Raw genomic sequence first — 27,901 nt, 5'->3', positions numbered from 1 at the left:
AAGGGGTGTGTTGTGTCAAAAAACGACAGGCCGTAGTCGTGGTTTGTTCTTATGAATAAATAAAATGCCCCAAAATGCGCGAGTATGAGTATTACAAATACTTACATCAAAGTGGCTCAGACCAGATAAATGAAATAGTTAGTGCATTTTAAGTTATGTAAATCATTATTCCTGGTAAATACTTATGCTTTGTTAAAAGCCAGATCCTTATGGATGCTACTAAGTTGTATATGGTTGCCTACAAAAAACTAATATCTAACCGATATAGAGTTGTAAACGCGTCAATAAAATAACACATTCGTGTTAATATGCCAACTCAACCGCTTTTTATAATTTCTAATACCTACCTTTTAAATCTCTTACAAAAAATATAATAAAACAACTTTCGACGAGTTATGTTAATCCGACGAACAACGTTTCCAGATTTATAAAAACAGCTTGGTCGAAGGCAAAGGTCAGAAAATAATTTATCGATTTTATAATAGAAACTGCGAATGCCACGTGGCAACATTAGCTTTTAGTTTTATGAGTTAGGTAGGTATCATATTTATGGGCTTAACGGCCTAAAGTACGGCAAGCTAGTGTGGAGAGTTCATCATTGCGATAACAAGTCCAATAAAGCCTTATCTTGGCTTCCAAGCCGCTAGAATAATAAAATAAATGTGTATCTCTTCTACGAAGAGTTTTATTTATTCTCGCCCAAAGCTGGCCCGAGATAACAATGACGAGTACGTTCAACCGCTATTCTAACGATAGGGCTGAGCTTCATAGCTCTAGTAACACTTATTTTGGTCTAGTTGAAGTTTGAACATTTGTTTGTAGGTATTTGAATAAGATAAAAATAATATATAAAGTTAAGATTTACATAAATTAAACTTCGTTAGACACAAAGCGTAGGCGCATGCTTTAGTTTATTATTGTCCTCTCACAATAGCGAATAGTAACATCAAGGATGGTCTATGTATTTCTCTTGACAATAAAATTTCTAATAAGATGCTAAGCAATAAGAAAAACAAAGCAGCCCTGGCAGCGACAAGCTGCGCCCGCGGCCTGCCCACGCGCTTATGTCCTATGTCACTTTCTAAAACGACGTATGTCTGCTGAAAATCAGCATGTATATAACCTTTTTCTTCATAAAGGCAGCATTGTGTCGCCTGTACACACACACGAACAAGCCTTTCACTACCACGGACATTAATAAGCTTTTAAGCTCACTCGCACACTTACAAAAACATCAATCTTTACAGCACACTACCGCGTCTTCGTGATACGTTTTTTCATTTCTGGGTCAAAGCCTAGAGACTGTCGGAGAGTGCTAGCAACAAAAGTTCCATGTTCTTTGTTAAAATATGGTTTAGCAGTCGAGAAACTGTAGCGCGGTAAACGGTTATAAAATTATAGGTTGGTTACGATTTTGTCTTTTCAAATCTAGCTACATAATACCTGAAATATAGTTAATTTACAGTAAGAAAGAAAAGACACTCAAGAAAAACGAAAGAATTGGCTGAAATTCTTAATTGACAGAAATCAAATTTATTATTGTTTCAGTCTGTATTCGAATGAGAACCTCGCCTCATTTTGGGAATCTGTAAAAAAGAAAGCGAATTTTTAAATCGATTCCTAAAAGGCTTATACTTAAAAGAGCAGTATTAAGCCGAAGCATTCAGGTGTGTTGTCAAAGCATGCATGGAGAATGACCGTGAAACAATGGGCTATCGGACAATGGGAGAGGCGGGCGCCGCGGGCGACGTCGCCGCACGTGGCTATTGTATTCATATGTCCATTTATATCCATCTACACCAATAAAGTAAAAAACCTACGTGTCTGGATACCTTTAACCTTTTTTGTGTTCCAGGCCATCATTAAATTTCGAGGTTTATGTTTGGATAATCTTTACTTTCTTTCAAATTGTATAAGCATTAGCTTGATATTTTTTATTGCGTAATTTTGTGGACATGCATTTTGTGAAGATAACATTTCTATTAGAAGAAACAGAAACCCTTTTATGTATTTAGGTAACAGTTCAATCCTCTCGCAGATCTACTCGTAATCCACAAATCCGTGCTTGCTACTTTACAATTCTAAACTGCAGCATTTACATCGTCGGTTGCAATTTAAATCGTTCGACTGGACCGGTTTATGAAGCAGAGCTGTATTTTTCACATTTGATCTGTGTCGATTGCGGGGTAATGGTATCGTGTGCTGATTGGTCCTGATTGTATAATGGTTGAACTCGTGCGCGGGCGCGTGGGCGACCCTCTGTCGTCGCCTCCAAGGTAATTGCACTTCTGCACCTCATATCTTGGATTAATCGAATAGAGAAGTAACTGAGCTAGGATGTGTGACGCGAAAAGTTTCAACTGCTTGTTTATGAATACTGAAGTTTGCGGTATTCTATAGAATTATAGGTATCTAAATGAAGACAAAATAAAATCATAATTGCTGCCTCGTAGATCGGAATTGGTGATGTGTTGGTAAATACATCTTTATCTAACAAGGAAGGGTACCCAACTGTCAGACTCCGATTTGATTCATTTTGATATATGTTATAGAGTAGTCTAAAATAACGGACACGTATTTTTTTTTAGCTGCCCAAACTCAACCTGTTAGGAGAAAATTGCCTTCAAAGTACTAAAAAGTTACTAAATCTTCTAACTCCTATAGAAAGTGATGCTCAAGCAACTTGCTAGTTAATGGCTGGTTTGAGTATATGTTTGAAAGCAGCAAAAAATAATGAGCACGTGTTTTGTTATATCTGCTTAAACTCAAGTTTTCCTAAAAAAAATACCTGTCTTTATGTGTAACTTTAGCGATAAGATATTATAAAACTTCGAATGTCGATTTTTTTAGGAAAAAAATGAGTTTTAGCCGATATAACAAAACACGTGCTCATTATTTTTTGCTGCTTTCAAACATATACTCAAACCAGCCATTAACTAGCAAGTTGCTTGAGCATCACTTTCTATAGGAGTTAGAAGATTTAATAACTTTTTAGTACTTTGAAGGCAATTTTCTCCTAACAGGTTGAGTTTGGGCAGCTAAAAAAAAAATACGTGTCCGTTATTTTAGACTATTCTATAACATATATCCAAATGAATCAAATCGGAGTCGGACAGTTGGGTACCCTTCCTTGTAAGTCGGTGCTAATTTGGCTTGCTGTTTGTATTTTGGTGTCATGTAAGGTGGTCATTTGTCAATTTCTAGGCAAATCCCACCGGTAGTTCAGATTAGTTGTCAAACAGTAAAAACATTTAAAGATATTTATGAAAATTATGAAACACTTTAGTCTTATAATTATAATGACAGAGAGGAAGGGCCTTTGCTTCCCGGGCGGAGGTTAGTTGCAAATAAATCGACAAATATGTAATCACGCGTACTGATCCAAATAAATCAAAGGAAGAATGAACGTAAGTATAAATATAAATCCCGTCATCTAACTCATTGCACGCAGGGACCATTAAACGGATCGAACCTAATCGATTTAGCCAGTTTTATGCGCCATGACTCCATATGATCCACGTTCGTTACGCCATTTGTGGTTCCGCAAATATTTTGCGTTTGTTTATGATGCTTAAAGTAACAATTGAAATTCTAATGTGGCGGAACAAAACGGATAAGATACGCCTGCACTGCGTAACCTACAAATTTGTTGCTGCTTCACATTTTTTACCCAATTGACGATTTTTTAGCTCTAGATATCTTAAAAATGTCAATACTATAAATCGTCCAGTACCTATATAGTTAGACTTAGGTCATACTTACCTAAGTTCTGTCACAAAGGTTTTGACTGATAAAAAAGCTTTAAATAAAAAAAAGCAGCCATAATTTGAAAGCTTGTTTTATTATACTTATTATAACGTAACATAATTATTTATCTAGTGTAAAATTTTGATCGGGACTTTACTACTTGTTTACTTTGAGATTGTCGTTAGACGCGACCAGTGCATGCACGCGGCTGGATTGTGAAAAATACTTACTTCACTAAAGCGGAGAACGTCAAATCACTACATCTTATAAAACGTCACCCAAAGTCAAAATCTACTAACCAGATTTTCATACGGTTTTCACCTTTCCATAGAACAATTCTTGAAGAAGGTTTGAGTATATAATTTGTTAAGGTTTTTTGTAAAATTGGTTGAAATATGACGATTTTTGCTAACGATGTCGGAAAAAATCACGCTGTCTAGGAGCTTTAATCGAAAACACTGCCTAATCCGTTTGAGCTATAACAACACAATGTATGGTGGGGTTGTCTCTCTTTCATTGGTCTACAAAAAAGTCCGGGAAGGTGTATGTCTATCTTTTAAGGAAAATTTACTATTTCTTAACATGATCATGATAACAAAGATCACAAAATATGTGGTATTTTCAAAGCTATTTACATGAATACAGTATTAATCATTATAAAATTAAATACGTTAGAGATTACAAAGGTACCTTAAACCACACAATTTACATGAATATCTTAGGAGTTATCGTGAATTAAAAATTGCATTTCGTACATAAAATTTGTACGAAATGTTAAAGACACTAACCTTTGTTAAGTACCAATTATTACCACCGCATGCGCTGCGATCGCTTTACTATACCCCCACCAATCCCACCATGCACTTCGCACGTAGTCAATACATTAACTATATATTAAAATAAGGATATAAGACCCAGATTTTGTGATATGCAAGATGTACGTAAAAAAAGAAAAATAGGTATTAAAATTACCTTGAACAGGAAGCGTCTTTTTATGACTCTTTCTGAATATTACATAGAATTATGTTAAACCGTTACTGCAAATGGCGTTAAATTATATTGTAAGAATTCACTACCTATTAAATAAGCTGAAACCATAAGTAATATTTTTCATCATCTGGCACAAAATGGATGTACAGTCAGATGCAAAGAGAGGTGACCCCCCCCCCTTGCATAGACTAATTGTATGCAGGGGGAGTTACCTCTCTCTGCAGCTGACTGTACTTAACTACTAATAATTATATTACTTTATCTTGACACCCTAACAATCGAAGAGGTCTCTAGACGAAACGACGGAACCATCATCGGCAACTCCGTTAATGTCGATGCTTAAGTAACCAGTTTTTTTCCAAGTTAACTGACTTTGCAAACACACCATGATCGTACATAGGTAGTGACTAAGCTACTTACTACTACTTATGTCGCATGCCTGTACATATGTATCAGTTCCTGTACCAATATGGATATCGAGTAATTGTAGGAGATAAGTACGTACTTATTATCGTTTATGAAAAAACGAATGCTGCCTACTTTATCTCACGTGTTACGGAACGGGAGTATAAAAGCATTTCCATATGTTATATGTATGTAATACCAAAATTACACAATTAGTTTATTTTTACATGTTAATGTCACAGTATATTAAGAAGTCGCTAATAAATCCTGGAAGTGAAATTAAAAACATTTTTAATTGATCGTGTTGAATTCGGGGCGCATGTGCGGGCGACTTGGGCGCCGAACGACGTCACCGCGGCGCCGACACCACATGGGCTTAGTTTTTACGCCGACTAGCCGACAGATATTATAAACATGTTTCGAAAACACCGCTGACCTTTGCATTGTAAACGTAAACAAGCGCCGATTAACGCTAAGCTGCAGTAAAACTCGATAACTAATGCTAATTTGTCTTAATTTACTTTAATTATTTTATGAAATGATTGGGCTTTATAGAGACTCGTGTAATAATAGCAGCGACGCCGTAAAAATGTGATAAACGGTGGAATTTTCGCTCGCGCTTTCCATCTTGTTTTGCTTCGCTCTGGTACAATTTAAACGTTAAAAATCTTCTTTTTGCATAAGTTAGACGACATTTTGTTGTGAATGTTGATAAACGAAGTAGTGGCATAATAGCCGCATGTGTACGAGAGCAGGCGACGGCGCAAGAGCCGCCCCAATTACCTCTCATTTTGAAGGCATGTCCGTAATTATGAGGACACTGCCGTACTTTGCTGCGTGCCTTGTGCATAGACAGGGAGTTATTCTGTACCCGACCTTTGTTACTGGCTACAAAACATGGTCAGGACAGCAGCAAAACAATTCAACATATATAAAGGGTTTACAAATAATTCAGCTTATAAGTAAAATCATTACCATTCATAATAGTATAATTATTTTAAGATGTATCATCGTAAATAGCACAAAAAAACATTTAATGTGCATAACGTTTAAGGTATGTAAGTAGTACATTTCAATGCGAACTCGATCCAGCTCCTTCAAGTATGGGGTGAGAGGAAAGCGCAGTTATGCATTTAAATGCAACGCTGAACCGCACTCCCTTTATTCCGTTACATTTTCTTAGTTCGTTGTAGCAAGTACAAGTTCGATTATCGATTATTGCCAATAATATCTACTGAATATGTGTAGGTACACAATCCATTATTTACGAAAGACTTGATGGACAGAAACAGATAGAATGAGCCTTCATCTTGTACATACCTATGTTTCACTACAAATATAGATTCCAAAAAGGAACACAATTCTCTTTTTTTAGTTAACTGGAAAGAGGAAGTCGAAATAAGAAATTAGCGATTTTAAAATGTATCCTCCTTGGTACCCAGTTTTTAGAGAATAATATGATAAATACGAGTATTGTATTATGAGATTATGACGCAACATGCCTAATCACCTGTCCTTTACCACCGTCAATAGGGAAAAAATCTAAGCGTTTTGCGTAATCAATTTGATTGCGCAAAGACAAGACAAGCATGAGAAAATAGTGAAGAGTTGTGGGAAATGTGTCGATAACCAGATAGGAGCATTTCGTCATGCGATCACATACTTTCACGTAAGCGTGGGAATCCTGGATCATCCATATACTAATTCGCGGCTTCGACGCGCACCAGAAATGATAAGGGTTGGACACAAACACAAAGTGGATTAGATATATTCGTGTCATTGACTTTGATGGAAATTTTATCTGATTATATGCAACAATCAAACATAACTACATATTTAATATACATAATATTCCTTATTCTTTTACGTAAAGGTCATTTAAAGAATCAGATTTAAAAAACAAAAAATATTTGGTATTTACATACGATTTCCTGATGTGTTTGAAGTCGATGCCAAGCCAAATAAGTAAGTGTTTTTTGAAAGCGGTTTTTTTTAATTTTTTTTTTTTGTGGAAAGTAGGTAGATGTATTTTATATTTATATATAATATGGGGCCAACTAAACGCAATGGAGGTTTCGGAGTAATATATCATCGATGTATCATATTTGTTAATTTTTTATAAACAGCTCGACCGATTTTGTTAAAATTTTAGTAGGACCACCTGGGAAGTATATCCTTTGAAACAAAAAAAAAATATTTCAGGCATGTTCCAGTAATCGGGGCACATACATAAAAAAAAGATTCCGACGAATTGAGAACATCCTCCTTTTTTTAAGGTGGTTAATTTTTTTTATTGGACCTAAGTAAAAACACATCCATCATTTACTGGATATTCATGCTCCAACTTAAATGAATGTATTTATAGACTAATAAAAGTAACTGCTATTATATGTATAAATGTAAAGTGCTTAAAAGGATAAATATTAAATGCATAATATAATGTCATATCATAACGAAATGCTGTTAGTTACATCTCAGGAAGTATATTGATCTCCAGCGGTCTTATCTCAATCGATAGTCATAAAACACAAATCGATTCCTAATCTCGATGCGCAAACACAACCTTTTCCCATACAAATTGGGTCGTTCCCCCAAAATCCGTGCGGCCGCGGCGATAAGCCACTTCACACGGTGACTATCCTCTATCGAGCACTTGTCGGACTGACGGACAACACAGATTGTGTTATTTACATCGTATAGAAAGTGATAAAATTATATATGTATGACGGATCACTTGAGACGTGATGTGATATATGTGTATATCAGATTCTGCTGTCATTTTTTTTTATCAAACTATCTACTTTTATATTCGCCACTCTTATACAGTCACTGACATATTCACTTACCTCTCTTCTTCTTTTACTTTCTTATGCATCTCGCTCGTACTCACATGTTAGTGCGACCAAGATATATATCTAGAAAGTAAGTTACGCAGACGTAAGCGATGTCAGTTTCACACTGCTAAGGCAGTCGTGGTAAGGCTACTAATGTACCTACAAGCATCTTTGATTCATTGCGTTTAACAATTTGTGTTTTATTCATTTTATTAGTATTGTCTCCAGATACCTAATTATATAGTTAACCAATAAACTCGCGCGCTTATCGATAAACATTACCACTATTTAAAACAGTACAGTGACGATGTGTCCCCTCCGTCAGGACAGCAACCGCTTAATTAAAGCGGCTATTAGACGCAAATGGAGTTACGTAAAACTGTACCACCAGCTCGGATAAGCTCCGCTTTTGTAACGCTTGCTTATCTAGTCCCTTAGGTTTCACCACCCGAGTCTATACTTACCATTTCAAGTTATATTGTTTAGAATGTTTAGTGAAATATTGCAAATGAGAGCGCCGAGATGGCATCTAAATTACGAACAGCAAAAACTATGTTACGTAGGAGCGACAGTTTTTTGGTTTTAAATAGACATTACATAGTTACTTTAACTTACATTCTATCTAATCGCAATAGTAAAAATGATAAACATTAATTTATGCAATAATAAAATGGCTCTCATAATAAAAATGGAATCATATCATCTTTATCTTTAAGAGGAAAGTATACCACGAGATCCTCCATACAAAAAGAGAAAACGTTTTTCCACTTCTTAATATTTACCATCCTCCATGATTTTTAGTATGTTATAGGTTTTCCTTTTTTTTTAAATTATCAATATAAAAAAATTAAGTGAAACCTGTAAATCTAGGATATATATTATGCTGAAGCGATCGACATCAAAATCACAGTGATTTGTAAAGATTTAGTTAGCGGGAAACGTTTTCTCCCGAAACGGAATTTAATAGAAAAAGTACTGTTATTTCGTTAGGATCCCAAATCTATTCTTATCCCTTAATTGGATTATTTTTTTCATTATTTTATTTATTTATCAAATATCCGCACCACTCACCGTCAAACAGTCCATTCTTATTGCCAGTGAAATGCCCCAACCCCCAACCCGCATGGCATGAATCCCATAATCCCACGCACGTACAGTCACCCATGTTTATTTTGCTAACACTAATTTACAAGTTAACAAGTTATTGTAAAAAAAATACACACACTTTTATTGCCGACTGTACTTCTTCTCATTCATATGTCTATAGACTCTATACGTACCCATAGAGCTTGTGAAATTATAAATAAAATTATCTTTCGTTTTGGTTAAGGACATGAAAGTAAGCCGCGATAAACTTTTGATATTTATGTACATTATAATTATCCACAATCTAGCTCGTTGTGAAGCGTTTGTAAGTTAGAAAGTCAGTCATACCATCATATTAATCAGGGCATTTCCGCACTGGACATATTTGGCTGGCGAATCTCCACTAATGCGGGACAGTATTCGTTACGATCTTGACCAAATCAATGAATGATATGTATGTACGTGCATGAGAGACGGTGATCTTGTCGCGCTATTAACATGAAAGGATAGTTAAAGGGGTTACTAAAAGATTGATGTTTCTCGGAAGTTACAAAACATTTTCATTTTAGCTCAAAATTGTCGCGTAGTGTACGCGGAGCCCCACGGAGCGCCCGTGAGAAGCGTACGTGCGGTTGTGCCCTGAATACGAATGTGCACTTACAATTTCATTGCCCTATATATTTCGTGACTGCCATCATTACGTTCGGTTCCCAAGGAAAGTGAGATCATTGTTTCGTTACATCATATGACGTTAACTAGAACGATTATTTTGCGGTGAAACGTAGCTGTCTTTGAACACAAATGTTCGCTTTTAAATTCATTGCCCCATATATTTCGTGAATGTGGTCGGAATGAGTTACAGTTCCCATGGAATGTGTTATGTTTCGAGTTGTTATGCTAAACGTTTCGTTATTCACTTAATGATATAACAATAGCGCTTCTATTAGCATATGTTTACAAACAATTATTATAACAATACTATCTCTTACCAATTGGAATACCTTGAATATACCTAACATCAAGCTGTTGTAATTAAAATTCTACGTACTCGTATAAAGGAAAAAATATATTTAGCCATAATTATTAAACATAAGTAAGATAAAAGTGCCGCCATATAAAAGACTTCAACGATCCTTCAAGTTTGTAATGAAACAAGACGGCCTTGCGGAACTTTCATTTTTTACATTTTTATGCAAATCTAGTGCACTAGGTACCTAGTCATTTAAAATAGCACAGCAGCTACGGCGTATGCGGTAGGTACTGGTTTGTGTGAGATTTTTAGCTTGGTAACCGATTTAAAAGGTGTAAGATAAATTAAATTAAGTATTAATCTAATTAGAACAATTAAAACAAGTCGAAAATGTATTAAATTTAATAACTTTCGTCATGGTCAATGTATTCTATTACTTACCAGCAATGAAATACGCTTTATAAGTAGATACCGATCTGACCAACCCGTACTAACCAATTATCTAATAGCATTTGTATATCGGTTTATTTTTACCATAGTAAACCTACTGCACACAAAAGCAATGAAAATGAATACACTTTATATTTTATGATTCGGGAAGGCATATACTTATATGTACTTAGGTAACCAAGTGTTGTTGTTTTTGTCTTGAATATAATTTGTAAACTCAGATTAATCGAAACGGAAGTTAATTATATAACTATTATTTGTCTTAATTCGTAAAATCATTCCAACAGCATTCCAACAAGAAAGCGCTTGCACCCCATAAAGCACGGACCAAAAACGCCATGTCCAATGCATTAGTGATTCAATAAGGCCACAAGCGGCGCGTGACACGGCGACCGCGGAATGTGGTCGGCGAGAACAACGACCGCCTGCCAGACCGCCACGAAAAAAGTGGAAAAGTTTATTACCCTTATGAAAATATCCTACGGTAAGGCACCTTAAGAGGAAAGTGGTCGAATTAATTAATGAGAGTTCTCTTAGAGTTAACGAGCTTCCAAAATAATTTAAATCGAAAAAAGTCTAACGAAGGGTAGGGGCATAGTTCTAGTGAAAATACATCAAATCGTTTAAAAATATTTTTCAGTGTCCATATCCAGAGAGGAAGATAGCATTTGTATGCTGGAAAAGCGATCGTCCACGTTCCTTTAAGTCAAACAAATGACTTCAGAATAACAAAAAATACATTTTCGCGTCCCTGTTCATACGTGGTAAGTACCAATACAATAACGACCTGTACGCATTCCTAGAATAGTTATAAACAAGTGCATTAACAAAGGCTGGTCTGACTGTGGACGTTGGCCTAGCAACAATAGTCCTGTACTGCCGGCGGGCGGCTGGGCAGTAAGGTTTAATTCACAAGCGAAAGCGGAACTGGCCACTACGAATTAGATCTCACATATTTGACTGGATTGATCACGTCTGCAAGAAGCCATAAGTGTAGAAAAATGACGAAAAAATACCTGAATCCGCACTCAGGGCTTCGGACCAGTAGCATAGGAATCAGTAAGCCCAAAATAATGAATATGTCTTAGTTATTGATCGAAAGTAAATTTACTTAAATGAGTGAGATTATCATCTATCTCATCGTACTTATGTACGCAATGGGACTATTCGTCGCAAGATGATCTAATAATAAATGTAAATCTTTGTGTCTCGTCCAGTTAACGTTTGTTTTTTATCTGCTATTCTGAGTATTCTTACTACCCGCTCACATTTTGTTTCATCTCAAGTACAATACACTCGCCATATCTGGCTTCGCCATAAAACTTTCCGTTTTAAACTTGATGTTTTTTCGACTGATTACGAAAACATATCAAATAAAGAAACGGGAGCATTATCCCTTGTTCTTACTCCGCGCTCGCTCGTCCCTGGCCATCGCCTCCAGCCCAACTGTACCCGGCCCTGCCATAAAATTTTCCGCATTGAGATTGCGTGCCCGCGCCCCCGGCGTCGCACTGTAGATTTATACTTACTCGCCGTCTCTTGTTATTATTAAGGGACCATGTTCCATACAGCTGTTCGATATTGTATGCCTGAAGATGTAGTGTTGTCATTGGTCTAAGTTGTTATTGAAATAAGATGAGGTTGTAAATAAAAGTGACTGCAATGTATTTTTCTTGAAGACATACCTATATTTTCCACCAGTAATAAAAATCTGATGTTCAACTGACTAGGACGTGCATAATTAATTCGAAACGCAACTAGAAATCATAGGTTTTGAAAATTCACCTACAACAAGAATTAATTTGATTAAATCGTGAGTGAACAAATACACAGTATTTGTTAGATTACAAAGTTTCAAACAGGCATTTCATCGATATACAAATATGTCTTCATATTTGTCTTGAATTTTGCACTTAATTGCGTAGTATTGTAGCATTATAATTATGAGTCCTCTTAACTTAGTCTGGCCCGGCCCCCGGCGACGGCCCGCTACATGCATGTATTGCTTTATGGCACCAATACTGACTTTGACCAACGGCGGCCTTTGTCTGATTAAACTGCATCGCTGAAAATGGCCCTGTAGTAGTGCAGTACTTATATCATGCAAGTCGTTAAACTTAAAATAATATGTGGACAGTTCACTGAGTTTTACTAACAACATATCTACATTTTTAAATTATCTTTATTTATATAATGTAAGTAGGTATTCATATGCATTAAAATTTATCAAGCTAAAACCAGCGCTGTGTTGCATCTGTAAAAATCGATCTCGGTACGTACCTACGTAATAGTATACCATTCATAGAATTGTTCCCAATTAGTTTAAGTTAGATAGATATAAAACTAAGTTATCCGGATAAGAAACTAGCTCCATTCCCGTTGAAGAGCTTTCCTATAAACACCTTAATGTATAACTCTTTACAAGATTACTTGTAATTCCATGCAAACATTCAGGATAGGCAATGTTTAATTTGTTTCCCTTCTATGGAATGGAGAATAAATGTCTTTGGCTGACATGTAATATTCATTTCAGGAAATAAGTCCTCTGCTCCAGTAAAATGCTATGAATCATAAAACTTTCTTAAATGGATGCTATTCAAAATATAAATGGTAATTGTGTTTGAAAAGATAAAAGCAACATGCTATTTATATAAATGAATACACGACAAGCGTCAATAAACATGAAGAGTAATTGTGCACAAGTTTTCCTTTTAACAACATAGTAACTATACTTACTTAATTTGGCCATACTTTCTGAAACATACAAATCACATTAGAGTGATTCGTTTTACGCAACTAACGATGATAAGGAATGTTTTTCATAGATATTCAAATGCATAAATCTGATGAAATTTGACGACCGGTCTGGCCTAGTGGACCCACTATTAGTCAGTCTAGTCACTAGACCCTGCCTATGATCATTTGTGGGATGAGCATGAATATTTGTTCCTGAGTCACGGGTGTTTTTTATGTATTTAATATTTATATATGTCGTTGTCTAAGGATTGAATTCACTCACCCCGCGCCGCGCCGCGCCTTTCGCGTTCGCGAGTTATTCGCCCACGTAAGCCGACACCTAAGTACCCACAACACAAGCCTTATTGAGCTTATTGTGGGATTTAGCCAATTTGTGTTCTTATTTATAAATTCATGTTAGTAAGTCTATTTCTTGTGACACCCTACCGATAGCCATATATGTAACGGATTTAAACTTGAAGGATTTAACAACTGGAGACGCCTTGTCTGTAATTTTCTGTATAAAACAGAATGCCGATTTTTGCGGGGGAATGTATGGCTATTTGTACGTTACATACAAATAGCCGTGTCAGATAAACGTCAGTCCATACAATACATAACCATTGGCCGAGGTTTTCGACAGAGGGGTAAGCTCTTAAAGGCGACTCCAGTTGTTAAATCTTCCAAGGATTTTAACGTTAGTGTCGATGTCGTGACTTTATTTACATCTCAGTTGCGGAAGTAACCTAGGCTATTTTTTTGTCGGTGTTTTTTAATAATTACTTGACTTGCTTTTATTGTATTCTACAAATAAGACAATGAATCTTTAACCCGTTGACTGAACCTTGTATTGTAGAGCAAAATGAACTACTTGCCTACTATTTAGGTATGATTGTCATAGATTGTAGGGTGCTAAAGCCTTGACATAACTTTATACATAGTATACATACCTATATATAAGTTGCACATAAGTACCTAGACCATGATATTGCACATACACACACATAGGCAATTCTTGTTTGTGCGAGTATGCCTGATCTGTGTTGTACACGCACGTGCACTGATCTAGACCGGGAAGGAATAACGAGTGCATGCAAGTCAAATGATATAGAGGCGACGTCTTACAATTTACAATTAGTCAACTCGGACTCGATTTGCTTCCATTGGCGTAGTCTTATATATCATCTACGAGCTAAGATGCATTGGAATGTACGTAGATGCATGTTCTTCACAAAATACCTAGCTGCCTACATGTATTATTATTTAGATATCCATGATAGTTAATATAAATTAATTAAATATATAAACTAGTAGGTATCTGGTGGTGGTATCTTTCAAACAATTCCGTTAGTGTTAGTTTTTCAGTAAAATATTAAAATATGTAAGGAAGTAGGAGACTACGAAATAAAACGACTCCGTAATACGTTGTCGCCAGCCTTTAAAATGCCAAACAACTTACAAAATTATTGTCAAGGAAAAGTATCATGGCAAAAACTTAAAATTGTCAAACCATTTACGTCTTTACAGTGGTGGCCCTACTCGGTCCCATTAGGGCATAATACCCGACACTCCATATAGGTAGCGCGAGCGTGCGCGAGAGACGGTGTTCAACTGCCTAGTTCATAAAACAATTTGTGTAGACTATATAATTCATACCAAGTATATCTTGACCTCAACTGTTGTAACAAACCGGGGAACTGACTTATGCTGGTTTTTCTAAGACTGCGTTCGGTAAGCGTTCTGAATGACAGCCCAGGATATCTGACTCCTTCGCTCGGCCTTGTGGCACGCGCCGCGCCGCACGATGATTTACCGACCTCATTAAAAACAATTGAACATTTGAAATCTGGAAACATTTCGAGATCTACCTTTAATACCTTTGGTCCTTATGGACCATTAAAGAATTTCATATCTATGAAACTTACGAGTACAAGTACATACATATATATGTTACATGTACACATGTGTACATGTATATGGTTTGAGTATTCATACTACGGGTTTTCTATTTTTTATTGTATTTTATTATTACCTATTGATTGCTCTAGTGCTACTTTTATGTGTATCCAAAATTCTCATATTACTGTTAATATTGATTTGTCTCTCACCTGTTAGTCCTTCCTTCGCATTTTCTCAAAGGTTAGCTGGAAGAGATTCCTTTTAGGGATAAGTTCGCCTTTGTACAAAACATTTTTTTTGTTTTGTTTTGTCTGTTTTATGTTAACCTGTTTATGTGCAATAAAGTGACATACATACATACATAGTACAATTAAGTACACAGTACTGTTGATGTGTATGCTTTATTGTTTTCAACTTTATATCATATTTTAACGCCCGTCTTCACTTTCGCGACAAAACAATGAGGAGTCGATGTAAGTACTTAGCATTCCATTAAGTACAACATAAGTAGTACTTTTTGCTATCTACTTCATTTTCGCATATTACTAATTACGCGATTAGAATAACATATGAAATGAGAAAACGGAAATTCAAACAGTGAAAATGTAGGTAGTTAGCAAATAAAATAAGTAGGTCCGTCCCAGCTAACTTTGCATTGCACCCACTTGAACAGAGCAAAGTGGGGAAGGGCCATTATATACGTCATATTTTTATAATCATTACAAATGGTATGCAGTGTTAATTTGGTACGACTCTACCTACCCACCGTCAACGATACGAAAAACTTGTAAAAGTTGCCGTGCCAATTATTTCCAGACTATGCTATGCTAAGTACTTAAAAAACCTCAGTGGTAGACCTTCAATACGACATTTACATTTGCCGTGTTAGACCGTGGCCATTACGCCGTTAATGACTCAGACTGACCTACTCTATCTCGGAATTAATTGACAGTCGTAAATAATGTCCATTCTAAATAATTCTAATGCATTGTCAGTTTTTAACATTCTATTTTTTTAAACGCAATAATGACAACATGTAAAGTGTCTCGGGTACATATCAGTGGACTTAATTTCCTATTAACCAATGATTTAGATTCTACTTTACATGTAGAGTAGGCACGAGATCAGTTTTAGGTTAGATTATGAATCGTGTACTAATACAACTAATGTATACTAACTATTTAGATTTTGTATAGAAAGGTCCTTATCTCAGCTAGCTATGCCGATAGCCCCTGGCTATATTGCATTCGCGTCCTAGATTGCTATCGGATCAGATACAAATAAGCAGTTGCATTGTGATTGGCCGAACCGTTAGGTACCCCGCGAGTGGGCATCTCTCCGTCAATAAAACTTTACAACAGCAGAACATTCTGCATCACAATAAAAGACAATCGCATAAATATATCCAACAAAGGAGCGCGTGGGCGTACAATATATTCGTATGAAACGTTTATTTATCAAGCGAGTTTGCCTAAGAAAAGTGTGGGCCTGAGCACGCGCCCGCGTGTTACACAACGACCGGTCCCGGCTAGACCGGCGACTGGTCTAGTCTGGATGTGTCCACTACTACATTTAACTAAACAACTTACTCGTGCATATATGTATAGAAGCCGAGTACTCGGAACGGCGGACCTGATTTGCGCTCGCTACTTATACGTACATACAGTTACTGCGTACGATGACTCGATATGTACCTGCAAAAAATAAATGGGTATTAAATGCGGAACATAATTGTTAATCTAGATACAACGAGTTATATTTATTGAGGGCCTAAAAATGGCGCAGGTAACATAGCATAACTCCCGTATGAATATTAAACAAAGATAACGACGGGCTCCAACGATGCCCTGAGGACTCGATCGGCGAACGCTCAATAATACTCCCAGCCGAATGCTAATAATCATTCCTAACATTTGCAAGGCTTTTTGAGACGAGCAAGTCCGCACGAGACCCAATTATGGCTGTTCCAAAACTTCGTAAATTAGACGAGATGACAGCGCGGAACCAACTGACCGCGACATTCCGAGTCCTGCAACTTCGAAGAATGCCTCATTAAGATGTGCTGCGGCCGCGTTGTCAGCGTAATGGGTCACCAAGAGATTTATTCCGCATTTTGAACGAGGCAGATACCGGACAATAAATTCGTTTGAAACGCCTACACACGAATTATCATTTTACATTTAAAATTATTTATATTCAAGTTACCCAGCTAAATGTAAATATTCATACAATTATGTAAGTAGGTATTGAAGTGAATTAAAATGTGTTTGAATATAAATGTTATGTTTATTATTGGACTCCGTTAGGCGGCATAATCCGATCGGGAGCAATCACGACGGGTTTAAATGCCGATGGCAGTGACTGCGGACTCGAGTGCTCTGCAAACAATATCTTATTTCAAGTTCTATGGATGCCTATTAAGCTTGGTTCATAATTTTGCCCATACTAAGCCATTTAAATAGACGTTCTTAATGTAGGTATAAGTTCTAGATGATAGATAAAATTAAAAAGGCAAGATTGGTCACATTTTTAAATGATATCAGATATGACGGGCTTGTTTTAGAAACAAGCCCGTCATATCTGGTTTCACATCGAGATCAATTAGTTAAAAGCAGTAAAAGTATCGGCAATCATCTCTCTCTCAAATAATTCTAATCTATTTTTATTACATTTAATTGGCTATTATATGTAATATGTTGTTGGCTAATGGGATACCCTTGAGGTGGGTTTTTGTTTAGAAATCGGCAAACTCCGACACAATGGCAAGCAGAACGAGCTTTTGTCCGTCAATGCTGGCAAATAAAATATTTGGACCGCGCGCCCTCATGTCCTATACAAACAGCCAATAATACCTTAGACGTGCCCCAACTTAGTAGATTCGATGGTGTCAAGATACACAGAAGGTTTTACGTAACTTTGTTTAATCAGGTGAAGTAAGGTGTTTCTGTCGTGCGGTCGTGTTGGGCTAATAACGAGTTGATAACTATGCTTAGTGGCATTGAAACGAGTTTAATTATTAGACAGAGCGCGTCGCGTTATCATCTAATGGACGGTGTTTAGTTACATATTAAACAGCCCAGGTTTTCAAAGAGAAGACTTGACTAACCTAACCACTGTACAGTGTACTTTTCTGGCTACTTGGAATGTGTATATGGTTGTCATGCATATAGGAACTGGCCGGTGGCCATGTTTACATAACAAGTTAGACGCCGCCCGCCGCCTACGCTTCTCCTCTCCATTGGACACGTCTGGCTAAATATTAACAGTAAACATTCGATAATGTTCCATTGTACCGTCACGCAGGTGCCAACAATCAAGAATTATAATAACACAGGAATGTTTTATTTTGTCCCGGAGTTACAAATCATCGCGATACCTGTCGACGTGATACGTAGTTTTGAGGGTGTTTGTTATGACAAGAGAAATGATAGCATTAAACCAACCATCCTATACAATATAACATGATGTGTCATCTATGTATTAAAGATAAAAAAATAAAAAAGTTATACATGTTGGAGACTATGCTCAAATCAATGTCATCTTTACAACAAATATCACTATGGATATTTATTTATTTAAAAATCAATCATTTAAGTAGGTAAGTTAACTCAGATATCTGTCATCACCAAGGTCCATCCAGCCTTAATGCCGTTAATATGATTTCACTCCTGCCGTCAAAAATAAGATTCCCGGCGGACGTTTTAATAAATAAATGAATAAAAATTGGTCATCCATCATCTCGGTGCGCAGTGAATGCTCTTTTCTCCGATGCCCATGACGAACTCGTAATGCAATAATGCAATTTTGATTAACAGCGCGCCGCGCAATCAGCTCGATGTAGACATTATGCGAGTCCGCCGAATAAGCACCGACAACAACTAATGATAATTTATGATAACGTTTGCAAACACCTCCATAATTATCATTGAGAGCGTTATTATTGCGCTTTAAACGAGTTCCGAGCATAATTATAATTATTAATGTTAACTATAGCAAGATAAGTAAGTATAGGTAGATGTTAAGTCTACGAAAGTTGAGAAAACGGGATTTCACCAATCCTATTAAAATCAGTTATTATAAGTACCTAAGTAATTGTAAGTAATTATTGGATTGAGCTCCATTGAGCAGTACTGATTAAATTTAATACCGTAAAACGGGCTCACCAGAACTCGCGGGGTCAATAGACAAATTTTGGAGATTTTCATTCAATTTGCTATGTTTAAAAAAGGTACAACTCTACAATCTTTTTGGTATATGTATATAGAATACTAAACTTAAAAAAATAATTTATACGTAACGGGATATATGATATGTCTTATAATATTAAATAATATTCACACGAATTCATTTGCGTAGCAGAAATATAATATGTACATACATTTTGGATTAACATTTTATAAGTCCGATCAGTAAAATTTTTAACTAACAATTAGAACTAGCAAAAAATCTTGTTTTAGTTAACGCAAACGCACTTATGATAAGAATCAAATATCTTAAGACTGGCGCGCCGAAAAAGGGCAACATGAAACCAAACCTATGATTTTGTATTTATACTGGATCGATTTGATTTGCGACGTGTGAATATATTTTTAGTGATTCGCATTAAAATACTAGGCTATTTATAAGGAGCTATACCTAAACCTGTAACACTGTTGTTACAAGACACGCATATTGGGTGAGTAGTCACGCCATGCCTCAGGGGGGTGATTTAATACAACAAAGAGGTGAAAAAACACGTCTTGGGGTTGAAAAGTACGAAAAAATCATTTTGTGTTAAATAACTGTTTAACAGATACTATTTACCAATCGAGTATCAATTGAATAATAACCAAATTCGATGTCTATGACAACTAAAACGAAATATTTCTATTCACCCCTTTCTTGTGTCCATCGACCCCGTTTACAGGATATGGAGAAAACAGGTCGTTTTTATTTTTTCTTAATTAGGTTGATTAAAATTGATTTCTTAAATGCAAAATTGAAGTAACCAACACTCAAAAAATTATGTCAAAATTATAAGTTTTATTATTTGGATTTATGGTGAAAATCGTCCTTGAAGTTGAAAATCGTATCTTTTCACCCCAGTTTACAGTAATAAAAACAAATCAAAATTAGGACAAGATATCCTTGAAAGTATTTCTACGAAAGAGTATATCACCATATCACCAACTATAAAAAAAACTGATGAACATTTTAAATTCAAATTAGCACTCGTTACACGAGTTTGAATCTCATTAGTGGCTGACTAAACGAAGAATTCCTCTCGCTATAAGGCAGAACTATTCCAAGCAAATGCAATAAATCTACATATATGTACGTATTATGCGTAACCAGAAATACAACTATTACACGTAACGTAAACACCAATAAAATTAAAAACTCAGCCTCATAATATCCCGAGACTATTACTACTTTAGAAAGTTTATATTTTAAGAATGTATCCATTTGTGCTTTTGATGAATGAAGTCAGATTTCTGAGTACAAGACGTTAACGTACCTTTGTCGAATGCAAACGAAGAAAAACCATAAAACTTAAGAATAGATACTCTAATCAGAACCAGATAGTCTAATCAAAACTACATCACATCACATGTAACCTACATATAATTTTTTCCCGATTCTAGAATATGTACAGTCAAGTGTAAAAATATGGGTGTACACATCTTACTTAAAAATATGTCCCATAGCGTCAGTGTAGAATAGAATAGAATAGAAATCTTTATTGCGAAACCATGGTACATAATAGTTGTTACATTAAGGAGTGTGAAAACACATGGCACCCTGTTAGGGCATTGCAAATAATCTTACATCTAGGTAGTTTCTGAACAGTAGGACTAGTAGATATCATGTAATGTTCTTAATTAAATATAAACAACATTGTCTAAACTTATTTATATTAAGAATTAAATAGTAATAAGAGCGTAGTACCATATTTATGAGACGATTTATTCGATACATATTTTTGCACTTGACTGTACATGAGGATACACTGAGTAAGACAGAAACGGGTTGAACGGTACTGAACAAAAGGATAGGGTACCTAAGATTAAATTTCCCCATTGATAGACACACGTAGAAGGGTGGACAAAAAGATTGATGGTCTGAGAACGGCGTGTTCACAAATGATTGTCGCCCTCAATAGAGAACAAGGTTTTCGTAACACGCAAAACGCTCGTAACTGACTTTCACCCGGACAATGGCTGAGCACTCACGACCTGGAGTCACGCAGCTTAGTCCCGCCGCGCACATTGGAGAACCAAGCATCTCTACATGTCTGAAGAAGACTTTCTGATGGTGACTAAGTCACGAATAAAATATCTACAACCTAACTAATAAAAATCTAATGTAACTAAACTGCGTATTAAAAAAAAATTGTGACAAATATTCGACAAACACGTAAGTCTAACAAGGGACTCTTTTTTGGTGTCTATGGGATACTTATTGGGAAATATTAAATATTCTAAATTATTTACGAAATTCTACAAATAAAACTCAAATTAACATCAAAAAGTAAAATAATCGCATAGGTACAAATAATTAATGAAAATTTAATCATTCATTAAATAATTAAAACAATAGAAAGAGAGAGTAATAGCGCATCATGAAAACCTGCTTACACTTTTATTTGCAACAATCCCAACTCCTTAGTGCATATACCAAATCCCACTGCCAATAAAATATCATCGAAAATATAATTCCAGCCATTTGCGGCGGACCTTACAGGCAGTCTACTCATTTAGCCGACTGGGTCTGATTGATGATGCGAAGAAAGGTCAGATTCACCTCATGACTCTCATGAGCCTTTACGTAAGTGTGGCCACATAAAATTGCAGAGCTTCCCTCAACTAACGAGCTTTTTGCGCTTAGAAACTGACGCTGATTAGTTGCATTAGTAAATGCGATAAGCTATTGGTACCTATAAGACACAAAAAGGTTGGTTATTTAAGAACATAATTATGGGCCTATCCATCATTATGACATTAAGATAGTTAACACCTACCTGATCCCGACTTTATCTCATGATATTTTAATATGTATTTTAGGAAAAGACGCGAACAAGTTTGCTAAACAATGTGTATGATCCAACTAAACCTTAAATATTTCAATTGACCCCGATTTAAATGACCCCAATGTCTTTGACTGACCATCTCGAATTCAAAGCCCGACTAAATTCCACATAACTGCCGCAGCCTTACTTATTTTGACAAGTCATTACCTCACATGGCCACGGAATGCACATAAGGCATGGTGATATGTGCCGAGGCGCGAACTCTAGGGGTGCAAGGCGTGAACGCTAACGCAGGGCCCAAACACAGAGGTGTGAAAAGGCCTTCGGCTCGGGAGCTAAGCAGCTTACCGGTCCTGGCCTGGCTATAAATCCTAATGGCCGCCACGGCTTCGCTTGCAAGCTAAACACTGCGATGATTTAACATCATCAAAGTGCCGATGTAAAAAATACCAAACTCTTAAAATCGGCTGACAGAAATCAATGCCTCACTATAACACGATGAAATCAGGTAACATTGTAGCCTAAAGTCTAACGTGTGTTTTTATGTTGTCTTAAACGTTAGTTCTTCAGGCACAGGAGTTTTTACCTGAAACTGTAAGTGACTAGGACGTATTAACCGCACAGCAACCGTATAGTCTTACGGTGTAGGATGGAGTGAGTTGAATGTCGAGTAGGTAGTTTCTTGGTCAACTTAACTAGAGGATTTACGAATCAAGTCAGATTCGAATTATTCAGTTTTAAATTATTTTTGTAAACCTACGGAACAGATTTATAATCCACCTTTTAACCTTTATATTTCGCAGGTTAATACTAATAACCTAGGTCTCTACGTAGTTACATCTGTAAAAATGCCTACCTTCTTCGGCAAAAACACCATACCAAAGATCCTAAGGTATATTTAGGTACCTATTTTAAAAACTCGACGTCCGTTGCAGTTGCAGTCCGGTGTCGAATGTCTTCGTTCGGTCAAACCATGTATACTTATGTACACTTTGGCAAACCAACATAAAAGTGACCTCAAGTTCGATGACAGCAATATGTAGTCGGAAAGCTCACTATACACTAGTTTGCCAGAACCGTAGACTCACTTGTGATCGATACGCGAATGGAACAATAGGTACCTCAGATTGCGTTTCCATCGGGCCAACTGAGTCAAGCATTGGAGCGGAATTAAGATCTTTAACACGAGTAAACGCAAGAGGAAATCGCGTGTGGCCACAGGAAGGAATTAATTAATGATCGGATGAATTACAGCATGAATTATCAAGCTCTTGATTCTGGTGGGGTGTGTAACGTAAGAGATTTAATGATACAAGCAAGCAAGCATACCGTTAGGCATAAAGAGGCAAAAATATAAGAGTAGTTTTTAGTACAGGAAAACTGTTTAGGAATTATTATTTTTTTACCTACCAGTGCCACCAAATGCAACAAACGACTCCCACAAAGCAAAAAAGAACGGAAATTAACTAGGCAATCGTGGATAAATCAACTTCTACTCTTATATCGTATGGACATGGGACATGGACATATCTAAAATCATTTCAATCGCTTTAATACTAGAACGCGGCATGCACTGGCTACCGTGCTAATAATTCTTATATAATCTTTACCGTCCCGATAACAACGCTGCAGATCGCCAGACAAACCTCGGTAATTGTGGAACACAGGCAGTTGTCGCCAGTAGAGGTAAGACACCCTATTAAGAAAGCGGAGGCCAATTTAACCATTATCAAACAAAATCTCGGCGTACGGCCTGGCTATTGTTGTGTCGCCCCGGTTATGGAGTCGCGCCATGGCGTAAACAAACTGGTTATACTGCGGGTAAACCTCAGCTTTATGGCATTCCTGATGCCTGTTCATTTGATAATTTCAGATCTAAAATGTTTTTAATGTGACATTTGGGAAATACATATCATCTAAGTACGACAGTCAGACATCATCAGCGACAAGAACGACGCAACACAAAGTAAGTACCTATGCGTAAGTGACACAAAACGAGTTATGGCTTAGTAAGTACGGTTTCGAAGTAACTTTCATGAATTTCAGTAATTCGGGTAGGTAATATAATATGAATTCAAAAAGCGTATAATGAAGCTCGCGTAAATTAATAAGATTGGCATTTCTAGAGGAAAGTCAGCGAAATGGTTAAATTGTTCTAAACATAATATGTACTAATGGCCAATCAATACATATGTACGAAAGATAGTATAATGTTAATAAATCCTATATGAGGATTTTATGTGACTGAATCGATTAAGTTTCGAACAGAGAAACTTGAGAATTGCGTGAGTAATAGGAAAACAACCGTTCGGTTTCCAAATTCGAAGGTAACCCTTTCACCAAATCCGATAACAGCACAAAAACAGGAACAATCGCATAATACGCGAAGGCATCTGAGGCGGTCTACGGCGGGCTTCGTTTTTTACGAGATAAATTTCAAGAGTCTGGTTGCATCGAGCTTCCTCTTTGGCTGTCAAACCACCGATAGATACTTAGGGAGCCATCCGCTAAAGAAATCGCTGCTTGCTTATTTTTTAGCAGTCGAGATTGCAACAAGCTATAAATGGCCGGCGTGGCCTGCGGCGGTTGCCATTTGCAATCGGTTATGGAACGACCGCGAACCTCTTTTTGCATTATAATCGGTCGTACCCGCTCAGACTTTTTTGCCATATCCCGATAAGCGATGATCGTCCTACATGGACTTGAATGCAAAAATATCCGAACCACCGCATAATGCAATATCCAAAAGGGTTTGCCAGCCGTAACCAAATAAAAAGCAATTTAAATAAAAATGCACTTCACCTCGATAGCATTGATTAAAAACTTTAAATTCGGCAGAAAATTCCGGAATACCGCGATGCATGTAAAGATTGTAAAGTGGGTTTCTGATGGATGACCGCGCGTTGGACGAGACATTTAGTATCGGATGCACGAAAGTGCAACATCGCAAGCATGTGTATAGCAAGGCGTCCAGTTACAGGCGGCCCGTGCCGCCTCATTAACGAACCAACTTGGCCAGCAAACGTGATGTGATGTGCCGGCAATATTTTATTATTCATAATATATTGTGTTACACTATTGCGAAATATGATGCCACAAAAATGTGTAAACATTTGACGTTCTTAAAAATGCGCTGCGGTCGTGACTTTCAAATGTATTATTTGAATCACTTTCGTAGATGTGTTGGAGTTATAATATTGTGTAAGTATTGTAATTTGACAGCGAGCGAGGAAATTGAGCGCGATTAAGATGCAGCGCGTGCGCCGCGGGTCGCTTCGATAATAAAGGACCAGCCCATGCATTATTCAAAGGGTCCTAGTGATCTAGAAACAAACATTTCGGGCCTAAGGAAAGGCATCCGGAGATTTCGCCTTGAAACTTACTTACTCGTCTCGACTGTACTACTTAGTCTAATATAATCGCAGGTAGTCTAATTTTTTTTTTTTATACTACGTCGGTGGCAAACAAGCATACGGCCTGCCTGATGGTAAGCAGTCTCCGTAGCCTATGTACACCTGCAACTCCAGAGGAGTTACATGCGCGTTGCCGACCCTAACCCCACCCCCCTCGTTGAGCTCTGGCAACCTTACTCACCGGCAGGAACACAACACTATGAGTAGGGTCAAGTGTTATTTGGCTGCGGTTTTCTGTAAGGTGGAGGTACTTCCCCAGTTGGGCTCTGCTCTAGATCTGGAATGACATCTGCTGTGCTGTGCCCTACCACACAAGGCGAGATGACATTCACATTGCCCATACCTCTCTTTTGGACGTAGTTTAAGGACATACCCGGGTCCGACTAACGAGAAAACATTGTACCTAATACTTACCTATTAACAAAAAATTATAAACATCTACGTTCTTAAAAATGTGTAACCGAACTAAATATAGGCATGTAACCGGAAAACACGTAACTTAAAATTCCCAATGTATTCAAATCATAAATACAAAGGCCATTAAAATAATTACTGACTCCATACGGATTCACAGATTAGTTTTATCTCTTACATACATACATAACCACATGTCATACGTAGGTGTCTATTAAATGTTAGAACCATTGATTAGAGCTATACTAAATCATAATTTGCTGGTCGGTCCAGCTACATTTACAGAACAGTTATCGCCACTGTAATTAACGTAGAGGCCGAAAGCCGAACGATGGGCCGGTCGACTCCGGGAACAAATTAAAAAAATAAACACCTAGCGAGTAGCGACACAAAGAACGCCTTCATTTGACCTGGCGCGCCGACACAATGCCGACCTACAATTCGCTGTTAATTAGTTTGGTTTCATTCAAAGAACATCGAATACGGGACTCGAAGAACAATGATCCTCTTTCATGTGCTCCGAGAAGTTAGTATTGATAAATGAAAAGCCAGACGTTAGAATACATAGTTGACAATGACAAGGACTGGGTAGGTATCACATCACATAGACGCTTTGTTTCATGAGGCTATCAATTTAAATCGCTTGGATCTAGGCCACAATCATTATACCAATCAACGCCAAAAAAAGCTGTTGAGTGCTGATGTGCTTTAGCGACACGGCACCGGCATTCCAACTATGTATAAATTAATGTCGCGTAAGACACATCACTTAACGTAAAGTTTGTTAAATTAAAGTAAGATAATGTAAGTGGACACATGGCTATACGGCACGGCAGTATAAGCATTAGGTTACCCTTCAGTAACGACGTGATTGGAGCCGAGTGCGCGTCGTAAAAATATTTCCAAGTACACATGCAACGACAGGAAAGATGATAGCAATGGTGGGCGCAGTCAAGTGTCTTGGGAACATCCATGGAATCAAATATGAGTGTTATTGTTGGACGTTCATAAAAAACCCCCCCATTATCATCAAATGATTAGCATTATAAAAGCCATTGTTTCGCACCCTGCAAAATGCATGTTGTTTTGAATTGATACTAGTAATACCTACCTACACATAATTTCAATATGATGAGCTCAATAGATAGGCCTCAAGTCGGGCGTCTCGGACGGAACACGTGTCGCTGATTGCCCTCAATTGGCGAGCGAATAAAAACAATCGTGTAAAAATAACCGTGATTTCATCCCGCAACATGTGACGGTTGTTTTCCCTTAGTGAGGAGTGTGATGTTCCCACAGGCCATGTGAAGTTGCCTGCCGACTCGGTCCCAGGCGGTGCCGAATCCTACTCTGAATCACTAATGTTATTAATGAAGTGCGGCTGTGGAGTAAAGCACGCAACTTCTTCCGAGAACCGTGAATCGTAAACATTCGCATTGCTCTAAGTATGTAGGTACTTGTATCCACAAGGTACTGGGAGCGCCATATGGTCAGCGGGCTAGGCGCAATCCGGCTGATGCGTTATCGCGTGTGAAGTGACTCTACGTCGAGATAGTGGCATCCGCACGCGGTCACGCTATATGGGTCAAATTCAGGAAGTAAAACCGCAAATTCGCCTTCGGTTAATTAGGCACTTACATGTAATTATTTTATTACAGATGAGCACTTTTATGATAACACAAACAGCCTTGTTTATGTCTAAATATAAGCATTAAATAGGTCACTATCGCACATTACGCTTCGCTACTTCCGTTGCTTTGTTTTAGTAACAAGATGGGTCAGATGTCTTTAATTAAAAGTATCACGCACTTTGTTCAGTGTCAATTCAGCCGTCTGAGGTCAGATTAAGTACCTACTTTTGTATTTAAAAACTATTCCACGTACCTAGTATTTAAATGATGACGTTCAGTTATGAGTAATAAATATCGTTAAGTATTTCGATTTGGTG

General features: G+C 37.1%; 1 protein-coding gene and 1 long non-coding RNA gene across 2 annotated transcripts in view; one reads left to right on the top strand and one right to left on the bottom strand.

The window, feature by feature from the left end:
- The window catches only part of LOC133522086 (meteorin-like protein), a 52,971-nt gene that overhangs the window by 13,554 nt on the left and 11,516 nt on the right, over positions 1-27,901 (bottom strand). The window lies entirely within an intron of this gene.
- LOC133522093 (uncharacterized) lies at positions 10,976-17,527 on the top strand. The gene is made up of 3 exons (XR_009799995.1): positions 10,976-11,246; positions 13,016-13,204; positions 17,038-17,527. It is a non-coding gene; the product is annotated as an uncharacterized LOC133522093 (long non-coding RNA).

This window comes from Cydia pomonella, chromosome 10 (genome assembly GCF_033807575.1).
Source record: "Cydia pomonella isolate Wapato2018A chromosome 10, ilCydPomo1, whole genome shotgun sequence".
Classification (NCBI taxonomy): Eukaryota; Metazoa; Arthropoda; class Insecta; order Lepidoptera; family Tortricidae; genus Cydia; species Cydia pomonella.
The sequence above is the reverse complement of the archived record's forward strand: the minus strand, read 5'-3'. Positions and strand labels throughout refer to the sequence as shown.